This window comes from Leptinotarsa decemlineata, unplaced genomic scaffold, assembly GCF_025532065.1.
Source record: "Leptinotarsa decemlineata unplaced genomic scaffold, Ldec_3_MD MMD2_tig00026375_RagTag_RagTag, whole genome shotgun sequence".
NCBI classification, from domain to species: Eukaryota; Metazoa; Arthropoda; class Insecta; order Coleoptera; family Chrysomelidae; genus Leptinotarsa; species Leptinotarsa decemlineata.
This window is the reverse complement of record NW_027412711.1, coordinates 2,183,899-2,204,509: the sequence shown is the minus strand read 5'-3', so window position 1 is coordinate 2,204,509 and position 20,611 is coordinate 2,183,899.

Sequence of the window (20,611 nt, the reverse complement as noted above, 5' to 3'; positions counted from 1 at the left end):
AAAACAAAAAGACATATGGGCATGGGTTGTAGTACCAATAAGAAAAAATGTAAGAGGAAACAAATGAAGAAAAATAAAATCAAAAAAGTTGCATTTGGTGGTGGGATAGTCCATAAAGTGCGAAATGTATTGAAGAAAGCTGGTGGGAATCAATTTGTGACGAATAATAGCAAAAAAGCTATCACTGTGGCATTGCAGGCGGCACGTAAATACCTCAAAGCTGCCGGTGGAAAGAAGAAAATTCGCACACCACGCATAATTCCTGTTCCCAAGATTGGTGGACTTTTGCCATTGATACCAATTTTTGCTGGACTATCCGCACTAGGGAGTTGGGCGGGAGCCGCTGCTGGTATTACCAAGGCCGTGAATTCGGCAAAAGCCAGCAGAGCGGCTTAAATGGAAGCCAATCGCCACAATAAAACCATGGAGGCTGTAGCATTGGGTAAACGCGGAAGTGGACTATATTTAAAACCATACAAAGCCACAAACAAAACAAAAAACTAATTGAACCCCTACCTCAGAGGCCTCTTACTGATCTCGATCTCAGTTATTATGCACAAAAAATGAAAATTCCACATTTTCGTGGTGTTTTTATGCGTGACAGATTACCCTCTTTAGGTCCAAGACAAAACGAGACAGCTATTGTTAATTTAGATGGAATAAGTGGACCAGGAACACATTGGGTGGCATATAAAAAATGCGGGAAAGAAGTCACATATTTCGATAGTTTTGGAGATCTACCCCCACCATTGGAATTGACTCGATTCTTTCGAAAATGTGCGAATGTATAAATCAAATATGACTATGATCGTCAACAGAAATTTAATACAGTTCTCTGTGGTCACTTGTTCTTACAGTTTCTCTCTCTGAATAATTTTCCAAATAAAAAATGGATACAACACCAAAACTGGATAGGGAGGCTATCAAGGGAATGGGGTTTTCACTTAGAATGTTTTCAAAATATGGCACCTTGAAAAAAATGGATAAAGTGATGCTTGCAAATATGCCCAAGGAAGTGATACTTGCATGTGTTGCACATGAGATTGCATATGTTTGGGAAAGGTTACCCAAACATCTACAAGATGACATCGATATAATGAAACATAGATATTGTTATGAACACCACCCCGATGAAAATTTAGATTCAGATGTTAATGATGGTCCTATACCTCGAAAATCTATGTGTTGTATTTGTAATATAGAGGATGTGAATATCGGATGTGAATTGGATAGGAACAGCCGTTGTGGATTAGGACTTTTGGGATTCTATGGATGCAATACAATCAATAATATAACTGAAGCTAATAATTTAGTGAGTTTCAGAATCAGTAATGACAAGTCATCGATACTCCAAAAGTTTACAATTGAAATTCCATGTGGTGCTTACAAAATATAAGAGATCAATGCCGTCATACAGAAACACATCATGTTCAGATTGTTCCATGATAAAAAACCAATTGATATCGTTGCAGATGATATTTTCTATCTACACTCCAATAATAATACATTCAAATGTGAAATGCGATCCAAATATGAAATTGATCTGACACATCCAAATTCTATAGCAGAAATGATGGGATTCGCTCATGACATATTTCCACCTGATCAGATACATGAATCCTCATTACCAATAAACATCACAACTGTGAGACTTATCCGCTTAGATTGCAATATAATATCTGGTTCATATATAAATGGTGAAGAATCCCACATTCTTTTCTCATTCGATATTGATGTCGAACCTGGATATAATCTTACTAAAGAACCACACAGTATTATATACAGGGTGTCCCTGGACTTCCTCTTTTCCTCTCGGGAATGTATAGATGGGGTCAAAATATCACCAGTACTTCATATAACTTTTTTTTCCTAAAATCCTTCGTTACCAAGTAACGGGCCCTCGAAGTTACAAAATGAAAAATGTTTTTCTTTGATAACTCTTCAAGTGAATATTCAAAATCATCCAAATTTTGGTAATTGACTAAACAAATGAATTCCGTCGATGAGCTTTCATGCAGGAGTCAGTTGTTCTGCTACAAAGTCAGGAACGGACTACCCCCGATGGTCCACACCCCAAAACTTTGAAATGACAGATATTTTTCAATATTTTTCAACAAATTAAGGTTACTTGGACAATTTTATGAATAAAAGTACTCGTGTGGAAAGTCGATCGGAGCAACGAGTCTTGATAAAAATGTAGTTTCACTCGACGACATCAAACCCGATCGTCCACCATTATTTGAAATGAATAATTATCAAAGCAGAAATAATAATGATAACGTTAATTCAACAACATTTATCCTGAGATGTCTATCATTATTCGAAAATATTAGTTTTTAAGGAAAATGGAAATGATAGGTAAAATGTTCATAACGAATTTTTATAATGCAAACACGTTTAACTAACGAAACTCAAGAGCCTCAAGAGCAAAAAGAAATGAAAAATCCGCTACAGAAACTGCTCGATATGACCACCTTCTCTCTCTATACATTTTCTTAGTCTGCGAAAACACCCTCTCTGTACTTGAAATAGCATTCCAGGGTCGTTTCGTATGGCTTCACAATGTAATGTTATTCTATTCAACAATGCATCTCTTGTGTGAATAGGTGTAGCGTAAACAAGGCTTTTTAGATGTCCCCACAGAAAGAAATCCAATGGATTTAAATCCGGAGACCGCGATGGCCATGAATATGGCCCACCTCTACCAATCCATCTATTGTGGAAAATATGGTTCAGATGGTCACGCATAATCAAACTAAAATGAGGAGGAGCGCCATCATGCATAAACCACATATCTCTTCGGGTTTGCAATGGAACATGTTCCAAAAGTCCATTCAAATCGTTCTGAATGAACTCCAAATAACGTTCTCCATTCAATCGGTCCTGTAGAACGAATGGTCCTATAAGATGGTTTCCTATGATACCAGCCCAAACATTCACGTTGAATTTCCGTTGGTGTTTGGTTTGCAATATCCCATGGGGATTTTCTTCGGCCCATATATGGAGATTATGAGAGTTGATAACTCAATCTCTACTGAAACCTGCTTCATCAGTGAATAAAACTCGATTAATAAAAGTCATATCCTCTCTTTGCCTATCCATGAACCAATTGGCATATTCCAGTCGTGCTGGAAAATCTTGAGGTGTCATGGCATGTACCTTTTGGATGTGAAATGGGTGGAGCAGTTGTTCCCTAATTATTCTATGAATAGTGGACTTAGATGTATGGAACTGTTCTGATAGATTTCTGATGCTCATTGAAGGATCATCAGCGACGGCTTCCAAAATATTTTCCTCCAATACAACGGTACGTACAGTCCTAGGAGCGCCCTCACCACCTCGTTTTGGCAAAACTGTACCTACAATAATATCGAAATAAAACAACGTGCTCAAATTAATTATCAATTATTACATACCTGTCTCCCTCAAGCTGCGATCGACACGCTCGAATGTTTCTCTTGACGGTACCGTTCGATTGGGAAAATGCTCGGAATACAGACGACCAGCTTCTGCAGCATTACAAGATGCTCGTCCATAAAATACATGCATATCTGCATATTCATTGAATGTAAACTGTTCGGCCATATCAAAAAAATTCAAAATATCCTATAGAATATTGACAATACAATGATAGTCAAATGACAACGCACCACTCAACAAAACAAAATCACATTCCAGTTTCTCATTTTTTATCAAAACTTTCTAAAAGGTTTTTTTGTCAACATCTGTGAAAGAAATGGAACATAATTATTCCCTGGATATTTTTCACCTGATCATGTGCAGCCGTTTTTGTAGTTCATTCGTTTGCTTTTTATTAGTATAGTAAATATTTTTTCCGGTGTGCGTTTTTTCAGCTAAATTTAGATTCGTGTTAAAGAATTTCTCCCATAAAATTATAATTATCAGTGAAACTCCTCAACAGTTTAGCTGTGAAGAAGAATTTGAAACATTCGAATGTTGAGTTTCATGAGATTCAGATAACTGATCAACACGAAACGTGATTATTCCACACGTATTATGTACATACAAAATATGGAATGAATTCGATATTTCATAGTAGAGTAGCTTGTTAGTTTAAAAACACCACGAATCTACAGAACTTGATATTTCTTTTGAAAAAATATCTGCTATCACAATTGTGACTTAAACTTCCATATAGGTACTGTACTTTTTGTTTACGACTTCATTTTAGCATACTTTGTATTATTCCTGTTATGAATGTTGTTGAATTAACGTTATCATTATTATTTCTGCTTTGATAATTATTCATTTCAAATAATGGTGGACGAGCGAGTTTGATGTCGTCGAGTAGAACTACATTTTTATCAAGACTCGTTGCTCCGATCGACTTTCCACACGAGTACTTTTATTCATAAAATTGTCCAAGTAACCTTATTTTGTTGAAAAATATTGAAAAATATCTGTCATTTCAAAGTTTTGGGGTGTGGACCATCGGGGGTAGTCCGTTCCTGACTTTGTAGTGAAACAACTGACTCCTGCATGAAAGCTCATCGACGGAATTCATTTGTTTAGTCAATTACCAAAATTTGGATGATTTTGAATATTCACTTGAAAAGTTATCAAAGAAAAACATTTTTCATTTTGTAACTTCGAGGGCCCGTAACTTGGTTACAAAGACTTTTAGGAAAAAAAGTTATATGAAGTACTGGTGATATTTTGACCCCATCTATACATTCCCGAGAGGAAAAGAGGAAGTCCAGGGACACCCTGTATATGCCTGTCAGTTCAGAAGGTCGTCAATTGATTCACAACATTACAGTGCGTATTTTGGATGAAAAAAATAACCTTATCGATTTTGGAAGTGAAGAAGAGATTTTCATTATTTTGGAATTGAAGAAAATCGAATAACTATTGTTATGTTAGACAAAATCGTTTCGAACAATCCCAAACCAAAACGAGCTGCACTATCAAAAAGAAAAGTGTGCATAAAAAGAAAAGTGTGCATAAAAAGAAGCTCATTCCTCAAGTGTATGCTAAACAGTTAGCACATAACGCTCTGTCTGTGAGTGATCTTAAATTTTTGAAATCGATTGGATTGAAAGTGAGAAAATAACAATGGTGCTCGAAACAAACAGTGAAAAGTTGAATATATTCGATGAACCAGTGCTCGATCATTCTCTCATAAGTTTACATGAACACACATATACGCCCTATGGATCACCGCTATTCAGGAATTCGGATGAAATTAGAATTGCAATCAATAATCATGATGTTATACTAGATATTGCCGAGAGCTTCATTTACATAGAAGGTAAATTCACCCCGAAAGATGTAGCGAAAACATGCTATCTCTCGAATAATGCAATTGCATTTCTCTTTGATGAAATTCGTTACGAAATGGGTGGTGAACAAGTAGCTGTTGTTAGAAAAACTGATATAACATCTACAATGAAAACCATGATATCATTTGGACAATCACATGCTAACACATTATTGACATCTGGCTGGGACTTTAACAATTGAAGCAAGATATCTTGGATACAAACAGTCATGTTTTTAGTGGAAAACTACCACTGAAATATATGATGGGTTTTGCAGAAGATTACAACAAAAGTATCTTGAATGCTAAACAGGAATTGATTTTGATTATCGCCCGATCATTCAAAAACTCATATATAGGTGAGGTTGATGCTGATTTTGAAATAAATAAAATCGAATGGAAAATAAGACACATTGTACCAGAAGTAGGAGATTTGAGCCGGTTCTAAGCTTCCCCCCACCACTATGACGTATTAATTGCTTTTTTATTGGTTGTTGTTTGGTGAAGTCAAGGTGATGTGACCTTGAAGGGAGTGTTGTATGGATCGTTTTTTCCGGTTCTAATCCTCCCCCACCAATATGACGTGTTATTTGCTTTTTTTGTTGTGTAGTGAAGTCAAGACGTTGTGACCTTGAAGTGTCATTTTTTTTCATATGAGATTTTGTGTGTGTATGTGTGTGTGTGTGTGTGAGAAAATGCACGGTACAGGGTTTCATCATGTGCTTGTTTGTCTATGTACAAACATACGTCTGCATACTTCGAAGATCCTCCAAGTAATGAATGCTCCATCGGTGTGAGGGCACCAAGTTAGTAGTGGAGTGACGTCACAGCAATAACCGTTCAACGGCTAGAGAGCGACATGTTCACTCCACGATGTGTGGCAGAGTAATGCGTATTCATCGGTCTGCTCTCACCTCCCTCGATGTAGTGAAGGATGTGACGTAACGCATCGCCCCAGACTCGCCATCAATGGTGACACGCATGCGGGCGAGGACTGTGCTAACGTCTGTCCTCTCCGATAGCGCAACGACAACCGCTTGTTCGTATCGCTCTCGAAGCAGTGAATGATGTGACGTAACGCATCGCCCTACCCTCGCTATTGATGGTGACACGCAGGTGGGCGAGGACTGTGCAACCGTCTGCCCTCTCCGAGAGCGCATCGACCACTGCTTGCTCGTACCGGCAACTGTTATTGCATCAAATTGGGAGATGGGCTTGGCTGTGACGTCAGGCATCTCTAGTGGATAGCAACTAGCAATGTGAACCTTTTACGGTTCCATGGTGGGAGTGACTCGCACTGTTTAATATAAAAGAAATGCCTGGCACACTATGAAATCAGTAGACGAATATATCTGCAAAAGTTTCAAAAGTAGACTTGAATAAAATTAATAATTTGATTGTACAGGAGGTTGAAATACTAGAGCAGAAGGCCTTATCATCATTGCCAATTGATGAAGTGTACATTATTAAAAATATGTCAACTTATTCTACACGATTTGGTAAATCAATTTTATTAACTTTGCAAGATGTGAGCAATGATAAATTATTTAAAACATGGCTACCAAAACGTATTTCGTTGCAATTCAGTGATGAAGATATATCTTGGATCAACTCATCAGGTGGTAAATATACTATGATGTATTTAGGACAGAGCCAACAAAGTTTTGCTGGCATGAAAACGCGATCTCTAGTCAAATTCAATATGATTGAATAATAATAGTAATAATTTATAGTGAATTTCTTTAGGCCATAGCTTACAAAGTTTTTTGGTGTGAAAACGCTAACTCTAGTCAAATTCAATATGATTGAATAATAATAGTAATTATAATGAATTTCTTTTTGTTTTATTAATATTCATATATTAGATGATAATTATATGGAAATATAAACATTACTAACTTAGTTGAATACACTCACTTTGTAACTACAAGTAAAATGGGAATGTGAGTATTATATCACTGAGAAATTGGAGTTGCTTATTGTTTTTTTTTATTCGATTTCAGTTCCACCATTTAAAGATGTGGATGCAGTACGCAAGTCAAGATTGGGTCGATGTTGTAGATCTCAAATCATCGGTTCAACATTTGTCGTCTAAATTGAAGATGTTGCGTGATGGAGCTGAACATGCAAGCAATTATGATATGAGTGTATGCTATGATGAAAAACAAATCGATTTATGCCTTCGTGATGCTGAGAACTATTGGAGTGGTGCAGAAGTTTGTAACAAATTTTTGGATGATGAATTGGAATTGTGGCAACTTTGTGAGGTTATGATTGAACTGAACCTAAGAAGATTCCTGTATAGCCTCCAACCATACTTGCCAGAATGGATTATTCATCACTTTGAATTGAATGATGAAAATCGGGAGGAAATTGAAGATGGTCGCGAAAATGATGATTATGAGGAAGAAGTTATTTTAGATAGTCTGTACGTTCCTGTAAATCATAAATATTGTCAAATAAAAAACTTTGTATTATTTTCATGTTTTATTTATTTAAATCTCATGAAATACAATAGAAAATGATTACAAAACAATAAATATGATATAAAATACAATACATGATATAAGTCAGTTACAAATAAAAAAAAAGATCATAAAACAGTACATGATAGAGTGAAAAAAAGTGTCAATATCTGCTATGAACTGAACCATCCAATGCATTGTATGTTAAAACTGTATCATGTAAAATTAATGCATATACTTTAGTGTTGTCTGGAATCTTGGTCTTCCTCGTCTCAAACTGAATCTTTATATCAATAGTTGATGATTTTGTTGCATTCGGTTGATGGGAACGATCGATGACGAATAGTGGATTCTCTCTAAATTGTCCAATGTCCATCAGAGGTTCACTCATATCTTTATCATAATAACTTCGCTGGAAACTCTCAAAAGCATAATAAGCAGGAGCATCAAGTTTTTTTATCGAAATTCAAATTCCAACGCTCATATGGATAAACTTCAGAATTCAAGTATACTCGAATACTATTGATATCAGCAGTTGTGAATTTTGTAATATCCTGTGTTCTATCTTCAGATGTGGTAGTACTTTGGAATGCGATGATGACAAAACGAGGAGTTTCCAATGCGTTAGTTGTTTTGATGGCCCATATGTCTGAAGAAGTCCCAGGTAATGATGGTAGTTCACAGAGGTCCCACATACGATACGCCAACTTGATTTTGGCATTCAGACCGCTTTTGTTTATTCTATTCGAAAGTTTGAGCTTGTGTTTATCATCTGGTACAATATGTCTTATTTTCCATTCGATTTTATTTATTTCCAAATCAGCATCAACCTCACCTATATATGAGTTTTTGAAAGATCGAGCGATAATCAAAATCAATTCCTGTTTGGCATTCAAGATACTTTTGTTGTAATCTTCAGCAAAACCCATCAAATATTTCAGTTGTAGTTTTCCACTGAAAACATGACTGTTTGTATCCAAGATATCTTGCTTCAATTGTGAAAGTCCCCAACCATATGTCAATAATGTGTTAGCATGAGATTGTCCAAATGATATCATGGTTTTCATTGTAGATGTTATCCCAGGTTTTCTAACAGCAGCCACTTGTTCACCACCCATTTCATAACGAATTTCGTCAAAGAGAAATGCAATTGCATTATTCGAGAAATAGCATGTTTTCGCTACATCTTTGGGGGTGAATTTAACTTCTATGTAAATGAAGCTCTCGGCAATATCTAGTATAACATCTTGATTATTGATTGCAATTCTGATTTCATCCGAATTCCTGAATAGCGGTGATCCATAGGGCGTATATGTGTGCTCATGTAAACTTATGAGAGAATGATCGAGCACTGGTTCATTGAATATATTCAACTTTTCGCTGTTTATTTCGAGCACCATTGTTATTTTCTCACTTTCAATCCAATCGATTTCAAAAATTTAAGATCACTCACAGACAGAGCGTTATGTGCTAACTGTTTAGCATACACTTGTGGAATGACCTTCTTTTTATGCATACCTTTCTTTTTGATAGTGCAACTCGTTTGGGATTGTTCAATGCGATTTTGTCTATTATAAATGAAACCCATAACAACAGTTATTCGATTTTCTTTAATTCCAAAATAATGAAAATCTCTTCTTCATTTCCAAAATCGATAAGGTTATTTTTTTCATCCAAAATACGCACTGTAATGTTGTAAATCAATTGACGACCTTCTGGACTGACAGGCATATATATAATACTGTGTGGTTCTTCAGTAAGATTGTAGCCAGGTTCAACATCAATATCGAATGAGAAAAGAATGTGGGATTCTTCACCATTTATATATGAACCAGATATTATATTGCAATCTAAGCGGATAAGTCTCACAGTTGTAATGTTTATTGGTAATGATGATTCATGTATCTGATTTGGTGGAAATATTCCATGAGCGAACCCCATCATTTCTGCTATAGAATTCGGATGTGTCAGATCAATTTCATATTTGGATCGTATTTCGCATTTGAATGTATTATTATTGGCGTGTAGATAGAAAATATCATCTGCAACGACATCATTTGGTTTTTTATCATGAAACAATCTGAACATGATATGTTTCTGTATGACAGCATTGATCTCTTCTATTTCGTAAGCACCACATGGAATTTCAATTGTCAACTTTTGGGGTATCGATGAGTTGTCATTACTGATTCTAAAACTAACTAAGTTATCAGCTTCAGTTATATTATTGATTGTATTGCATCCATAGAATCCCAAAAGTCCTAATCCATAACGACTGTTCCTATCCAATTCAATTGGTGGAAAAAAATCCGCACTCAAAACACTTGTCCCGACAGCTTGTAGCTCGAACTTTCGTGACATGACTGATGAATATTTTGAAACACATTTCAATTTATTATTGTACACAGCAACAGCATATTTGAGACAATTTACACTTTTTGGAATGTGTTGTATTGTAATAAGTATCATTTTTAGTGATACCAATATTCACATCCTCTATATTACAAATACAACACATAGATTTTTGAGGTATAGGACCATCATTAACATCCGAATCTGAATTTTGATCGTGTTGGTGCTCATAACAATATCTATGTTTCATTATATCGATGTCATCTTGCAGATGCTTAGGCAACTTTTCCCAAACATATGCAATCTCATGTGCAACACATGCAAGTATCACTTCCTTATGCATATTTGCAAGCATCACTTTATCCATTTTTTTCAAGGTACCATATTTTGAAAACATTCTAAGTAAAAACCCCATTCCCTTGATAGCCTCCCGATCCAGTTTTGGTGTTGAATCCATTTTTATTTGGAAAATTATTTAGAGAGAAACTGCAAGCACAAGTGACCACAGAGAACTGTATTAAATTTCTGTTGTCGATCATAGTTATATTTGATTTTTACATTCGAACATTTTCGAAAGAATCGAGTCAATTCCAATGGTGGGGGTAGATCTCCAAAACTATCGAAATATGCGACTTTTTTCCCACATTTTTTATATGCCACCCAATGTGTTCCTGGTCCGTCCACTTATTCCATCTAAATTAACAATAGCTGTCTCATTTTGTTGTGGACCTGAAGATGGTAATCTATCACGCATAAAACACCACGAAAATGTGGAATTTTCATTTTTTGTGCTTAATAACTGAGATCGAGATCAGTGAGAGGCCTCTGAGGTAGGGATTCAATTAGTTTTTTGTTTTGTTTGTGGCTTTGTATGGTTATAAATAAAGTCCTTAACCTTTACGGTATGGTTTGAGATATATTCCACTTCCGCGTTTGCCTAATGCTACAGCCTCCATGGTTTTATTGTGACGATTGACTTCCATTAAAGCCGCTCAGCTGGCTTTTGCCGAATTCACGGCCTTGGTAATATCAGTAGTGGCTCCCGCCAAACTTCCTAGTGCGGATAGTCCAGCAAAAATTGGTATCAATGGTAAAAGTCCACCGATCTTGGGAACAGGAATTATGCGTGGTGTGCGGATTTTTTTCTTTCCACCGGCAGCTTTGAGGTATTTATGCTCTGCCTGCAATGCCACAGTGATCGCTTTTTTGCTATTATTCGTCACAAATTGATTCCCACCAGCTTTCTTCAATACATTTCGCACTTTATGGACTATCCCAGCACCAAATACAACTTTTCTAATTTTATTTTTCTTCGTTTGTTTCCTCTTACATTTTTTCTTATTGGTACTACAACCCATGCCCATATGTCTTTTCGCTTTCATAATGTTGGTGACAAGTAATGCAGCTGCTCTTTTCCCAATACTCGCGTCCTCCGATTTAACCCTATCCCAAGCGCTATATTCAAGTTCTTTGTGGGCTAAATGTCTTGCTGCAAGATCGGATGGATGCTTAGAATATTGAATATCGTGTTTTTTGCATTCAATATCTAATTTATTGATTTCAGGATCGTTACGAGCTAAACGTTGTTTTAATTTTGTACTCGGTCCACAGTATTGATAACCTCCGGGTAGATGTAATTCGAAAGGAAGTTTGTTTATTAAATCATTAACAAAACCATAACCTCTTCTAATTTTACGATCACTTTCAATACGTCCGTATCATTTGATGGTACACATTGAAATGAATAAGCTGATAATATTTATATAGTATTTATAAAGTTTGCTGTAGATAATCTAGATGAGAAATTTGGATGTGGATTGAATGGACAAAGGGTATTCAGACATGGTCCACTACTTCCATCATCAGTTCGAGGACTCATTATAGGACCTTCAAAATGTGGAAAGACGAATGCAATGATATCACCATTAACACATTCACAAGGACTGAGATTTAGAAATGTGTATCTCTATTCGAAATCACTCAATCAACCTAAATATCAGTACTTGCGAAGTGTTTTGGAACCTATAAAAAGATTAGGTTTTTATACATTCAGCAATAATGCAGAAATAGTGGAACCCTCCGACGCTAAGCCTAATTCTGTTTTCATTTTCGATGATGTGATATGTAAAAAGCAAGATATTATTAGATAATATTTCTGTATGGGACGTCATAAGGATAATTTCATCATAATGTTCAAACAAGATGAGACGAATTTACATCACATTCATTCAGATCATGTTTCACCCGATGTAACATTCAAACAATTCCAATTGATGTGTGTTAAATGCTGGGAGGACCAATATGGATTTCTAGTCATTGATAAGGATAGAAACATAGATAAAGGTAGATATCGCAAAGGATTCGATAGTTTTATATACCCATGATCTTGTTTTTGAAACTTATTCGATCACTCACTTCATCAGCGAGTTAAGCTATAATTTAAAAAAGGGCATTATGAATACAAAAAACGATTCTGATAATAAAAACAATGAAACGAAGTTGAAACGTCAACTAGTAGAGACAACAGAAGCTGTCAGGCAGAAATTCAACTCTATCAAGAATGATAATATTGAAAATCGTACGACACTTGAAAGATTGTATGAGCCCATAATGAAACCATTGAATGTTTTATCATCAAACGCTACTTCTAAATCACCAGTGTTATCACCAATCTACTTCAAATTATCCCATGAGTACTCCAATAGGAAGAAAACAATCTTTTGCTAGTGTATCATCTGTGAATAGTGACACGAGCACACTTCAAGACGATATGAGAACAATTCTATTCGAAACACCATCATCGTCCCACATCGATTCCTCGGATCCTGACACCTCACCTGATATGAATGAAAGTGGTGAAGATGTTTTGATGAAACATTTGAATAATGTAAAATCTAGAAATCCAGCATATGATGGAACATTTGGCGTACGTATGGATCCTATTACATAAAAGCTGAAAATAGAAAGTCTAGTGGTGCATTTCAAAGATGGAAACATTTCATTTTGGGATGCAAATAAAGTGAAAAAATATGAATGCGCAGGTAGTCCAGAATTGTATGATATGATCTTTTTGAAGGATCCACAAGATGTTGATAATAAAGAAACTCGTCAGGTATATTCCAAAATATTGAAAATAACGAATGCTCCATATAAACAATATCATCTGAAGAATGGTTTCAAAAATACAAATTCTAAAAAAATTCGTGAAGTTATCAAACCTCTATTAGACTCACGACAATATCCAATAAGAAGTAGAAGTAAAATTGGTGGAGCACTCAGACGAGTGGGAATGGAGAAAATATATAATTCTAAACCTGTGAATTATGTGTACTGGAATTCACCGAAAGAGTTAGTGGCTCGTCTACGACTATTGGTAGCTTCAAAGTCAGCTGGACATACCGGACATGATAATGAAATAATTTCAATAAGTGACGAATTACGTGAAAAAGGTATAATATATTAATATATCTATAAGTAATGATCACTATCACATCATCATTCAGTGCAGTAACATTATCATTTTTTTCCTCTTTAATCATATTGAAATAGAATGACGAATGAAATAGGTGATATCAAACGACAAGTTGTTAATGAATAACATAGACCTGCAAGACGTAATTTTCGTAGGAGAATAACCACTATCAAAGGTTTTGCAGATCTATGGCAAATAGATCTAGCTGAACTACAACCTTATGCAAAAAGTAATAAAGAATACCGATATATACTTGTAGTAATTGATTGTTACTCAAAATATCTGTGGACTGTACCAGTTAAAGATAAAACAGGTAGTACAATAACTAATGCAATGAAATATGTACTGAAGGAAGCCAAATTATCCCCCAATCATATACAAAGCGATCAAGGGAAATAATTTTTTAATAGAAGCTTCTCATCTCTCATGCGAGAATATAGAATCAATCATTATTCAACATTCAGCACAAAGAAGGCAGCTATAGCGGAAAGAGTGATTCGTACAATAAAGGCATGACTGTACAAGGAATTTTCGATGAGAGGTCACCACAAATGGCTTGATATTCTTCCAATTATAACTAGTAGATATAACAATAAAGTTCATCGTACAATAGGTATGGCACCCATCAATGTTGATTCAACAACAAAACTGAAATTCAAAGGTATCTATGGAATTGGAGGAAAACAAAGTAAACCCAAATTCCAATTGAATGATATTGTACGTATAAGCAAATACAAAAATATTTTTGAAAAGTCTTACACTGCGAATTTTACCACGGAGCTCTTCATTGGAAACGCATTGGAAACTCCTCGTTTTGTCATCATCGCATTCCAAAGTACTACCACATCTGAAGATAGAACACAGGATATTACAAAATTCACAACTGCTGATATCAATAGTATTCGAGTATACTTGAATTCTGAAGTTTATCCATATGAGCGTTGGAATTTGAATTTCGATAAAAAACTTGATGCTCCTGCTTATTATGCTTTTGAGAGTTTCCAGCGAAGTTATTATGATAAAGATATGAGTGAACCTCTGATGGACATTGGACAATTTAGAGAGAATCCACTATTCGTCATCGATTATTCCCATCAACCGTATGCAACAAAATTATCAACTATTGATATAAAGATTGAGTTTGAGACGAGGAAGAACAGGTTTCCAGACAACACTAAAGTATATGCATTAATTTTGCATGATACAGTTTTAACATACAATGCATTGGATGGTTCAGTTCATAGCAGATATTGACACTTTTTTTCACTCTATCATGTACTGTTTCATGATTTTTTTTTATTTGTAACTGACTTATATCATGTATTGTATTTTCTATCATATTCATTGTTTTGTAATCATTTTCTATGGTATTTCATGAGATTTAAATAAATAAAACATGAAAATAATACAAAGTTTTTTATTTGACATTATTTATGATTTACAGGAACGTACAGACTATCTAAAATAACTTCTTCCTCATAATCATCATTTTCGCGACCATCTTCAATTTCCTCTCGATTTTCATCATTCAATTCAAATTGATAAATAATCCATTCTGGCAAGTATGGTTGGAGGCTATACAGGAATCTTTTTAGGTTCAGTTCAATCATAACCTCACAAAGTTGCCACAATTCCAATTCATTATCCAAAAATTTGTTACAAACTTCTGCACCACTCCAATAGTTCTCAGCATCACGAAGGCATAAATCGATTTGTTTTTCATCATAGCATAACACTCATATCATAATTGCTTGCATGTTCGGCTCCATCACCCAACACCTTCAATTTAGACGACAAATGTTGAACCGATGATTTGAGATCTACAACATCGACCCAATCTTGACTTGCGTACTGCATCCGCATCTTCAAATGGTGGAACTGAAATCGAATAAAAAAACAATAAGCAACCTCCAATTTTTCAGTGATATAATACTCACATTCCTATTTTACTTGTAGTTACAAAGTGAGTGTATTCAACTAAGTTAGTAATGTTTATATTTCCATATAATTATCATCTAATATATGAATATTAATAAAACAATAAGAAATTCATTATGATTACTATTATTATTCAATCATATTGAATTTGACTAGAGATCGCGTTTTCATGCCAACAAAACTTTGTTGGCTCTGTCCTAAATACATCATCGTATATTCACCACCTGATGAGTTGATACAAGATATATCGTCATCACGGAATTGCAACGAAATACGTTTTGGTAGCCACGTTTTAAATAATTTATCATTGCTCACATCTTGCAAAGTTAATAAAATTGATTTACCAACTCGTGTAGAATAAGTTGACATATTTTTAATAATGTACACTTCATCAATTGGCAATGATGATAAGGCCTTTTGCTCTAGTATTTCAACCTCCTGTACAATCAAATTATTAATTTTATTCAAGTCTACTTTTGAAACGGACATGATGAAAATATATATGAAAATATAAACAATTTCCAACAGACAAATACACTCACCGTCTTCCTTCTATTACGAACTAAATAACACTCTACCAATTGCTAACTGCTGCAGATATATTCGTCTACTGATTTCATAGTGTGCCAGGCATTTCTTTTATATTAAACAGTGCGAGTCACCCCCACCATGAAACCTTGAAAGGTTCACATTTCTAGTTGCTATCCACTAGAGATGCCTGACGTCACAGCCAAGCCCATCTCCCAATTTGATGCAATAACAGTTGCCGGTACGAGCAAGCAGTGGTCGATGCGCTCTCGGAGAGGGCAGACGGTTGCACAGTCCTCGCCCGCCTGCGTGTCACCATCAATAGCGAGGGTAGGGCGATGCGTTACGTCACATCATTCACTGCTTCGAGAGCGATACGAACAAGCGGTTGTCGTTGCGCTCTCGGAGAGGACAGACGTTAGCACAGTCCTCGCCCGCCTGCGTGTCACCATTGATGGCGAGTCTGGGGCGATGCGTTACGTCACATCCTTCACTACATCGAGGGAGGTGAGAGCAGACCGATGAATACGCATTACTCTGCCACACATCGTGGAGTGAACATGTCGCTCTCTAGCCGTTGAACGGTTATTGCTGTGACGCCCTCACACCGATGGAGCATTCATTACTTGGAGGATCTTCGAAGTATGCAGACGTATGTTTGTACATAGACAAACAAGCACATGATGAAACCCTGTACCGTGCATTCTCTTACACACACACACACACATACAAACACAAAATCTCATATGAAAAAAAATGACACTTCAAGGTTACAACGCCTTGACTTCACTGCACAACAAAAAAAGCAAATAACACGTCATATTGGTGGGGGGAGGATTAGAACCGGAAAAAAATTTCTGAACGATCCATACACCACACCCTTCAAGGTCACATCACAACCAATAAAAAAGCAATTAATACGTCATAGTGGTGGGGGGAGGCTTAGAACCGGCTCAAATCTCCTACTCACGATTATTGATATATTTTCAATAAAACAAATATGCGGTTAACATGAGTAATATTTAATCAGCAGGTAGCTAATATTGATTTATGTTCCAGGAAATAAAGTAGGTATTTATCAGAAAAGTATTAGTATGAGTATTAAAACACAATAAACATAAAAAAGGAGGATAGCATTTGTTAGTTGTTCTATTTATGGCCGAGTGTCCAAACTAGTGATTCGTTTTAGTGGGTTTGAAATAATGATGAAATATGGTAGAATCAAATTTGTGAAAAAGGCGACAAAATCATTGTTCTGTCGATTCTATTGAATGTGAAATTAGAATTTTCTTGAAGAAAAGAGAATTGAAACTTTCTATGTTTTTTACCACTTTTATTTGTAACTAACGTTACTGCAGTTTCGTCCAATGAGGACATTCTCTAACTTATACATTAAACTCATGTGTAAAGTTTGAAAATGTCCTTAGAGAGGACGAAACTGCAGTGACGTTAGTTACAAATAAAAGTGGTAAAAAACTTATACATGAGTTCAATGTATGAGTTTGGAAATGCCCTTATAATAGGATGAAACTGCAGTAACGTCAGTTACCAATAAAAGTGATAAAAAACATAGAAAGTTTCGATTCGCTTTTCTTCATTATGATTTCCTACCACGTATCAACGTATTAATATGACGAAACTGCGTTATCCTGCGTTAAGCAGGATAAAAGATAGTTTCGCCATCTATTTCAGTTTTCTTCCACGATGTCCTCTGATACGTATTCCTCCTGATTGCACCTTTGTATAATAGTTGGTGCTAAGACTCATATCGAAATCTATCATAACGATATCATTGTGAAGCTGAGAGGGAATCATTAGACAATACTGCATGCAGCTTTTATGATCTGTATAATAATGACGAGGAGACATTGACGTGAATGTGAGAGACATAATACACTTTTGGGTCAAACTGGTGGAATTTATGATCAAGTGAAAAATTCATCAGAAGAATGAATCATTGAATGGGTAATTTTCAGAAAATTATCGGTGTCATAGAAAAACTAACTCCTATCACTCGAGTGGAATAGTTCGCTTTCCAAACTGTGAATTCTCATCGGAGTGAAAACTGTTATCAGAGAAATGATATACTAAACACTGAATTTTCAGTCCTTCAAAATAGTAGGGTCATAAGAAAATACACCTTCCACATTAGATGTTTGATTTTTTCCTTCTTAAACTGACTTGTGTCCCCGAATACGACTCAATGAAAAATGTTAATGAAGAGATGGCATACTGGACTCTGAATTTTCAGCTCTCCAAAATACCGGAAACCAACAAAAAAAAATCCCTTCCACATTAGATGTTTAATTTTTCCCTCTTAAACTGGCTCGTGTCCCCGAACACGACTAACTGGAAAATGTTAATGAAGAGATGATATACTGAACTCTGAATTTTCTGCCGTCCAAAATACCGGAAACATACAAAAAACCACCCCTTCCACATTAGATGTTTAATTTTTTCCTTCTCAAACTGGCTTGTGTCCCCGAATACGACTAACTGGAAAATGTTGATGAAGATTCAATATACTGAACTCTGAATTTTCAGCCCTTCAAAATACCGGGAACATACAAAAAAACCACCCCTTTCACTTTAGTTGTTTAATTTTTTCCTTCTCAAACTGGCTTGTGTTCCCGAATACGACTAACTGGAAAATGTTGATGAAGATAATATAATATATAGTGAACTCTGAATTTTCAGCCCTCCAAAATACCGGAAACATACAAAAAACCACCCCTTCCACATTAGATGTTTAATTTTTTCCTTCTCAAACTGGCTTGTGTCCCCGAATACGACTAACTGGAAAATGTTGATGAAGATTCAATATACTGAACTCTGAATTTTCAGCCCTTCAAAATACCGGGAACATACAAAAAAACCACCCCTTTCACTTTAGTTGTTTAATTTTTTCCTTCTCAAACTGGCTTGTGTTCTCGAATACGACTAACTGGAAAATGTTGATGAAAATATAATATTCTGAACTCTGAATTTTCAGCCCTCCAAAATACCGGGAACATACAAAAAACCACCCCTTCCAAGTAAATAGGCTGCAAGAGTTCTGGCTCATTCCTTATGGAAATTAACATGGAAAATGGCTAAGGTCCATTCTGCAATTTTTGGTTCCTTTCAAGGTCACGCGTACGGCAGAGAATGGCGAGTACACCAATCAGAGCGCTCCAAATTGTCACGTGACCCAGATGCATCGTCGCGAGTACACCACACTGGCGCCACCTATGAGTCACTAGCTGAACTATCTATTGGTTGAAGAAGGACACTGTGAACACTAATCCTAGCGCCACCTATGAGTCACAAGCTGAACTATCTATTGGTTGAAGAAGAACACTGTAAACACTAGACATATGGGTGTTGTCATGCGACGCAGTATGCGCAGTTGCCGGTTTTATGATGTCTGTCAATACGGATCGGTGTCTGTGCAACTGTCAAATGTCAATGAGGGTGCAGGACGGTGTCTGTGAGGGGGAAACGTGTGACGTCATCGACGCAGGATGGAACGAGTATAGTAGCGATTTAAGCGTAGAACTCCGCCCCTCGGCCCCCTTGGTACTTCACCTAACCTATCAGCTCCCTCGGCCCCCTTCAGTCACGTGATTTTAATTAAAAAAAGTTTATAGTTATGAGATTCGAACCTGGGTCGTCCGCGCCGTAGACATTGTCCTTAGCCTCTACACCATCGTAAGATATTGAAGTTAACTGCGAATGTTGGGTATTTACAGCGTTAGTTTTGTCGGGACCGAAATTGACTCATTCATTATACTTGACAGCATTTTTATTTTTGATTTCCATAGAATGTAATTGTCATTATCATATTGAAGATAGGAAAATATACTTAGATTTGGGAAATAATTAATATTTCATGTAAAGAGGTGCATGTGTGTGTGTGTAAGAGCGAGAGGCGCGTGTGACGTAATCGATGCACAAATTTACGTGGCTTTGCGTATATTGAGAGATTCATTTGAATAATTTATGGTACAGAATTGTTTCATGTCCTGTTATCAGTAACCGCACAAAAATAGGCGCTCGATTCATCGATACAAAAGTATATGGAAACACCAAAGTTATAGAACACACAGAGTCATCTATGAGTCACTAGCTGAACTATCTATTGGTTGAAGAAGGACACTGTAAACACTAGACTCATAAGACGGCATCTGTCAAATGTCAATACATGCCAGCATGGCAGGTTCGGCGTTGCCAGTTGTACAATAAATCAATGGTTATGGAGTAATGTAGCGTTGCCGGTTTTGGAATTAATCGTGAACGACTCGATGAAAATTGGAAGCGTGAAAGTGATATATTAATAATAATGAATCAGATTAAAGAAAAAATATGACAACCTGCGATCCGTCATTGTATACGGGGTGTCTCAAAATACATCATTGAAAACAAACATGACGTCGAAGTGTACAGGGTGCGTCAAAATATACCATTTAAGAAAAAACATGTCGGTTCAACAGAAGTCTAGTATTCCAACATGCCAAAAGGGCACTACGTCTCGTATCTTTGTTAACCAAGTTAGCATCATCAGGAGAAAGAGGAGATCCAAAAGTGTCGTGAGGT